Source organism: Sciurus vulgaris (assembly GCF_902686455.1).
Source record: "Sciurus vulgaris genome assembly, chromosome: 9".
Lineage (NCBI taxonomy): Eukaryota > Metazoa > Chordata > Mammalia > Rodentia > Sciuridae > Sciurus > Sciurus vulgaris.
In genome coordinates, this window is record NC_136469.1 from 93787267 (window position 1) to 93795037 (window position 7771).

Sequence of the window (7771 nt, forward strand, 5' to 3'; positions counted from 1 at the left end):
TTCTTGATTTTTTTTTTTTTTTTTTTTTTTTTGCAGTGCTGGGGATCAAACGCAGGGCATTGTGCTTGCAAGGCATTGCAAGGCAAGCACTCTACCAACTGAGCTGTCTCCCCAGCCCCTATAGTGTATTTTTAAACTATTAAAATATACTTTACATGTTTGGATGCTCTGGTGATCATTTTTATTATTTTCTTCATTCAATTTTTTTGTCTTTGTTTTACATTTATTGTGTGCCTTCATGAACTTCACATTAGGTAAACTTTGTGTTATTTTCCCCCCAAGTTTAGATACAATAGTTCATTCAAAATAAAAATTTTTTATAGGTGAAACCATAAAAATTCTTAACACTTGATTTTAATACACTGTACTAATTTTCTAAAACAACTCTGAGGTACCAATATTTACAGTAGATGGAAAATTTATGAAAAATCTGCCATCAGGTATATTTTTTGGTCTATATATTTGTGTATACAAGTCCCAAGATTACATGAACTAGGAAATAAGAGGTTGTATGTCCTAACAGTAAAACTATAGGCAGAGTGTGAAACTTGGGTTTATTAATGCTTTTCAAAGCATAGGTCTGGAAAAGGAGCAGACGTCTTGTTGCAAAACTTAAGTTCTCTCAGAATTTAAGTCAAAATCTTAAGTGCTTGGTGGCACACCTCTGTAATCTCAATGGCTCAGGAGGCTGAAGCAGGAGGATGGAAAGTTCAAAGTCAACCTCAGCAACAGCTAGGCAGTAAGCAACTCAGTGAAGCACTCCCTCTAAATAAAATACAATATAGGACTGGGGATGGCTATGGTCGAGTGCCCCTGAGTTCAATCCCTGGTATCCTCCAACACCCCTCCCAAATTTCTTTTTTCTTCTTTTTCTTTTTTTTTTTTTTTTGTACATGGAGTAACAGCACACAATTTGTGTAATGATACATTTACATAGGGTAATGGTGTTTGATTCATTCTGTTACTTTTTCCTTCCCCACCTTCCCTCCCACCCCTCTTTTCCCTCTATACAGTCCCTCCTTCCTCCATTCTTGCCCCCCTCCCACTCCCCATTATGTGTCCTCATCCACTTATCAGCAAGATCATTCGTCCTTTGGTTTTTTGAGATTGGCTTATCTCACATACCATGATATTGTCCAATTTCATCCATTTGCCTGTGAATGCCATAATTTTATTATTCTTTATAGCTGAGTAATATTCCATTGTATATATATACCACTGTTTCTTTATCCATTCATCAATTGAAGGACATCTAGTTTGGTTCCACAATCTGGCTATTGTGAATTGAGCAGCTATGAACATTGATGTGGCTGTATCTCTCTGGAATGCTGATTTTAAGTCCTTTGAGTATAGGCCAAGGAGTGGGATAGTTGAGTCAAATGGTGGTTCCATTCCAAGTTTTCTAAGGAATCTCCTCACTGCTTTCCAGAGTGGCTGAACTAATTTGCAGCCCCACCAGCAATGTATGAGTGCACCTTTTTCCCCACATCCTCGCCAACACCTGTTGTTGCTTGTATTCTTGATGATAGCCATTCTAATTGGGGTGAGATGGAATCTTAGGGTAGTTTTGATTTGCATTACTAAAGATGGTGAACATTTTTTCATGTTTGTTGATTGCTTGTAGTTCTTCTTCTGTGAAGTGTCTGTTCATATCCTTAGCCCATTTGTTGATTGGGTTATTTGTATTCTTGGTGTAGAGTTTTCTGAGTTCTTTATATATTTTGGAAGTTAGCACTCTATCTGAAGTATGAGTGGCAAAGATTTTCTCCCACTCTGTAGGTTCTCTCTTCGCATTACTGATAGTTTCCTTTGCTGAGAAAAGCTATTTAGTTTGAATCTATCCCAGTTATTGATTCTTGCTTTTATTTCTTGTGCTATGGGAGTCCGGTTAAGGAAGTCTGATCCTAAGCCAACAAGTTGAAGATTTGGACCTACTTTTTCTTCTATAAGATGAAGGGTCTCTGGTCTGATTTCAAGGTCCTTGATCCATTTTGAGTTGAGTTTTGTGCAGGGTGAGATACAGGGGTTTAATTTCATTCTGTTGCATATGGATTTCCAGTTTTCTCAGCACCATATGTTGAAGAGGCTATCTTTTCTCCATTGCATGTTTTTGGCACCTTTGTCTACTAAAAAAAATTGTATTTATTTGGGTTTGTGCCCGTGTCCTCTATTCTGTACCATTGATCCACCTGTCTATTTTGGTGCCAATACCATGCCATTTTTGTTACTATTGCTTTGTAGTATAGTTGAAGATCTGGTATTGTGATACCCCCTGCTTCACTTTTCCTGCTAAGGATTACTTTAGCTATTCTGGGTTTCTTATTCTTCCAGATGAATTTCATGATTGCTTGCTCTATTTCTGTGAGGTACGTCATTGGGATTTTAATTGGAATTGCATTGAATCTGTATAGCATTTTTGGTAGTATGGCCATTTTGACAATATTAGCTCTGCCTATCCAAAAACATGGGAGATCTTTCCATGTTCTAAGGTCTTCCTCAATTTCTTTCTTCATTGTTTTGTAGTTTTCATTGTAGAGATCTTTTATCTTTGGTTAGATTGATTCCCAAGTATTTTAATTTTGTTGAGGCTATTTCAAATGGAGTTGTTTTCCTCATTTCCCTTTCAGCTGTTTCGTCGCTTGCATATAAAAATGCTTTAGATTTATGCGTGCTGATTTTATAGCCTGCTATTTTGCTGAATTCATTGATGAGGTCTAGAAGTTTTCTGGAGGAGATTTTAGGATCCTCTAAATATAGAATCATGTCATCAGCAAATAGTGACAGCTTAAGTTCCTCTTTTCCTATTCGTATCCCTTTAATTTCTTTAGTCTGCCTAATTGCTCTGGCTAGAGTTTCGAAGACAATGTTGAATAGAAGTGGTGAAAGAGGACATCCCTGTCTTGTTCCCATTTTTAAAGGGAATGGTCTCAGTTTTTCTCCATTTGGAATGATATTGGCCATATGCTTAGCATAGATGGTCTTTACAATGTTCAGATATGTTCCTACTATCCCTATTTTTTCTAGTGTTTTGAGCATGAAGGGGTGTTATATTTTGTCGAACGCTTTTTCTGCATCAATGGAAAATTTCTTACCTGCCATAGAGAAAGGGAAACTTTTCAGGCTTTCATTTTTTCATCAGCATCAGTAAGTCTGTTATCCCTAAGATAGAAACTACTGCAAAAAGAAGGGAGTGATATGTTCTCCCAGAAGAAGATTGTTGCTTAATTAGAATGACTTAGTCTCATCACTGGATATAAAATGTTGTGTTTCCTAGCCTAATTCTTCACAGCACCAAGACATTTCAGTAACAATTCATCATAAACTCACCATTCTTCATCTTCATGGAATAATCTTGTCTCCTACCAAATTTCCTTCTCCTTCCTTTTTTGAGATTCTGCTTTTTGTCTTTCTTCAAGTCTGTGCTTTGCTTCAGTTGCTGCATCTATGTCACTGACTTTTGAATTGAAAGTGACATCCTTCCAAAAGAAGCAGGACTCATATTCATTCTGATCTTCTAACTTCCTCACTTTCTTCTTGATTATAGGCAACTTCTCGGTATCTACAATGACCATATTTTCTCCTGTTGCATATTTTGTATACATTAACCCATTCCATTCCCTTTCAATTGAGCAAAAAAGACTTCATTTAGAGAAACAAATCTCAGCAGTAATTCTGTATTTCTTGCTTCCATAGAAGGGTTTAGTGCGGAAGACAATATTTGCATTAAAACCTGTTTTGTAACAATTAATATTGTAAACTCTTCATAGCTCCACCCAGGGCACTGTGAAGATAGACCTTCCATAACTAATGGGGAATGTGAGAATATAATGCTTATCATAGTCTAGATATAAGACATAGCCTTGCCCTATCTGGTGCACGTCAATTGACAGCCAAAGGAAAATTGATTTAGTCCAGATTTGAACATTGAATTGGATTTTCTTGTTTAAACGTACAGCAAAAAATGCTGAAATGGGTGAATGATGGAAAACCTTTTCAGTCACAAGTTTGACTCTGCTTTTGAAAACCCAGGGAACTGGTCCTTCTGAAACTAGCTCTGTGTTCTCCTTGGTATCATTTGGTAAAGTCCAATAACACTGCAAGATGTCACCCTAAATGAGGTTGTATGGCTTTTTGGCAACCTATCTTTTCCTGCCTGCATGACACACTGAGAGGTACCATTTCACAACCTGAACCACTCAATCCCTGAGATCTTTCTTGTCACTAATGCTCATAAATGGGTTTGGATGTGCAAAAAAAGTCTGCATAGACAAGATGACATGGCTTGGAGAAGTTAGACTGTTACTAGGTGGTGAATGCCCACTGCCTCTACCATATGGTGTTGGAGTCTGATGATGTCTAAAATTAGCTAATACTGGTCTAACAGGTAGGGAAGATGAATGCTGCTCTGACTTACACACTTGAACTGATTCTGGAGGTAAGAGAGTCTGGGATAGGGCATTGTGATGATCACGGACTCCAAGGGACTAGAGTGATATATTGCATCTACAGGATTAATAGTACTTTCAGTAATCTGCAACAACACAATGCAGTGTTTAATTGATTCTGCCATGCTGTTTATTGTCTCTTTGAGAGTTTCAATTTTCTCTGTTCATCATCTTTACAGTTTTGAGGCTTATCATCAAAAAGCTTTAGTTGTTCTATCAAGATTTATAGATTAGCATCTGCCTCTGTCAGTTTCTTGTCAAAGTCTTGGACACTAGGAACAAATCCTGAATCCAAATCCCCAAAGGGTAGCAGGAAGGAAGCAGAGGGAGCACAATATTGGGGGTGGGCAGGCAGCAGGGACCCCAGGGACTCAGGCTTGGGGACCAGCCCCTCTCCCAGGTCCTCAGAGTCTATTCACTTGGTAAGTGGGCAGCAAGAAAGCCATTCGCTGAGGCCCCTGCCCTCAGTGTCTCCTGGGGAAAGAGTAGGAGTGGGAGCTGTTCCTGAGCACCCTTTTCCCCCTTGACCAGATCCCCAGGTGGCATCTCAGGCAGCACAGTCAGAGGTTCAACCTGTTCCCTGGGACACTGTTTCTCTCCTCATTAGGTTAACACTGACTGGAGACCTCTTTGCTTCTTCTTCTACTTGGATATTGATATTTTCCCCAAAATTTGTGAAATTTTCATTCATCATTTTCTTAAATGTGCTTCTGATCCCTTTTCTGTCTTCTCTTTTTTGAACTAGGTCTCTCGATAGTCCATAATTCTCATAAGTTTTCTTTATTGCTTTTAATTCTTCTCTTTTCTTTTTTCCTTAGGACTGATAATTTCCATCTTTTTTTTTTTTTTTTTTTTTTTTAGTGTCTTGTCTACTTCTTCACTGAGATTGATTTGAAGTTTTCAATTGCATTTTATTCTTTATCTCGGCGATTCTATTATTTTTCATTGTTTCTATTTCTTCGTCATAATGGCCTTTTCATGTGTTACTTTCCAAATTTCATGTAATATTTTATTCTTTATGTTCATGAGGTGATCTTCTTTAATGGGATTATAATGAGTTTTTTTGCTGTCAATTTATGGAATTCCATCTCCCCAGGGTTCATTATTCAGCACTGTTAGTTTATCTTGTAGGTGTCATAATTTGGTGATTCTTTTAAGCCTATACCATTACGTTGGTTTATGTACTTTTGAAGAGATAGTCACCTTTTCTGGATTTTTCAGGAGTTATTTGTCAGAAATAAACTTTCTCTATTTAGGTAAGCCTATGATTTAGGGTGGGTCAACTGGTTATGACCACAGGCATGCAGTTTCTTTTTGGTTCTCTAGATAGCTACTTGTCTTTGCTGTAATTAGCAAGGGACTGTTAGCTGGGTTTCACTATTAGGCAAGACTATGAGATGAGCTCTACAATCAGATAGAGCTTCTGGCCGGGATACTGCAACCACCATTGAGCAAGTCATGCCTTAGAGGATATTCTTTGACCAAGTAGTACTGTAGGCTTGACCCCAGAGATTGGGTATAGTCACTACCTCAGAAGGACAGGACAAGTTCCTGTGTTCAGTAGAAACAAACAGTTGAGTTTGCCTTTCTTCCTGCGTAGGGCCTTGAGGTGGGTTTTGAGGCTAAAACAAGTAATAATGTGGTAGAACTAGACTTTGCTCTTTGCTGAATTGCACTGTGGTGGTTGTGACCTTCCCTGGATGGGGCTTTGGGCTGCAGTCTGAAGCTGGGCCAGGATACTGGTTTTAAGGTATGAAAGGCAGGTAGAAGATCCTTACCACTTCTGGAAGCAAACAGCGTGGCTTTGAGAGTTGGCTACGCTCTTGGTTAGTACTTCTGATCGGTGTCACTCCTGGCACACACAGTCACCACCATTATCTGTGCACCAGTCACTGTGAGTTCTGATTCATTGCTTTGTTTCTTCCTGGCACAGGTAGTCTATCAATGCTGTTATTCACTGTGTTTTCCATGCAGTGATTTAAGAGTCAATTTTTTTGGAAAGCATCTGAGAGTTCTAGTGAAGCTAGATGTCCACCTGTGGTTCATTATTGCCACTACAGAAACCTTTTTTCCTGGGCCAATTTGGTGAGGAACAAAGGGTACCATAGTCAATGACACCTTTTTTCTTAACCTTTCTTGCAATTTTCTTTGGTTCTTTAGTTTACTAATGTGTCTCAGTCTTATTCCTGAGTTTTGAGGTTTTCATGAGGGTGTTCTATTTGTGGATAAATGCTAATTCTACTATCTATGAGGATGTTAATGAAGTCTGTGACCTCCTATTCTGCCATTTGACTTCAAAAGTTTATACAATTCTCTAAAAAAATAAAATTGCGATTAAAATTTTATCTTTTTAAAAATTTTCTCCTTCCCTTCTCTCATATTGTCCTCTCCTTTCATGAGTATTAAAATAAATACTTACATGAACAATGTATGTTATGGTTTAAATACGAGGAGTTCCCCAAAAGCTCATGTGTGAAATAATGCAAGAAAGTTCAGCAGTGAATTGATTGGGTTATAAAAGGCTTAAATTAATCAGTGCATTTATCCCCTGATAGGGATTAACTGGTTGGTAGCAGTAGTCAAGGTAGATGTGATTGGGGGAGGTAGGTCTCAGAGGATATGCCTTTGGGGTATATATTTTGTTCCTAGAGAGCTGAGTCTCTGCTTCCTGGTGCCATGTTCCCTGCTGCTTCCTTCCACCACACACTTCTACCCATATGTTCTACCTCACCTCAGGCCCCAAGACTGACTGTTTGTGGACTGAAACCTCTGAAACTATGAGCCCCCAATAAATTTTTCCTCCTTTAATTGTTGTTGTCATGTCATTGAGTCACAGCAACGAAAAAGCTGACTAAAGCAATGTAGTATATTTCTCTGTGGGCACATATGTGCGGCTGCTTAACATGCATTGTATGAACATCTTCAAATTTTCTAGAACTTAATATTGATATCTAAAGCTGTTGAATGCACTTGTGCTTTCTTCAGCAGAATAAAAACATTTATTTCTCTGCATCTTTATTAATCTTAGTGTGAAATGCTATCTTACTAGGTTTTCAGTCACTCTTCTAATCTTCGGAAATTTAATCTCGTTTTGAATGATTAGACGTTTGCATGAACTGCCCAAATATTTTGCTGGTCAATGAGTTAGCTTTCTTGCTTACTGACATTTAGCTTTTAAACTTATCATGACTATACATTTATAAATTTCTCTGGACCTGGAATTATATTTGAGTTTTCTGGGATTTTCATGAGGATTAATTGTTATAAATTATTACATAATTAAACCATTCAATATTTTACTTTAAAGATTGTGTTTTTGTGCTTCA

At 37.9% G+C, this 7771-nt stretch overlaps 1 pseudogene across 1 annotated transcript; it reads right to left on the bottom strand.

Moving 5' to 3' along the window:
• Window positions 1–3275: 3275 nt before the first annotated feature.
• Window positions 3276–4265, bottom strand: LOC306669827 (oxysterol-binding protein-related protein 9-like; annotated as a pseudogene). Its single transcript has one exon. The product of its transcript is annotated as an oxysterol-binding protein-related protein 9-like (transcript).
• Window positions 4266–7771: the final 3506 nt, after the last annotated feature.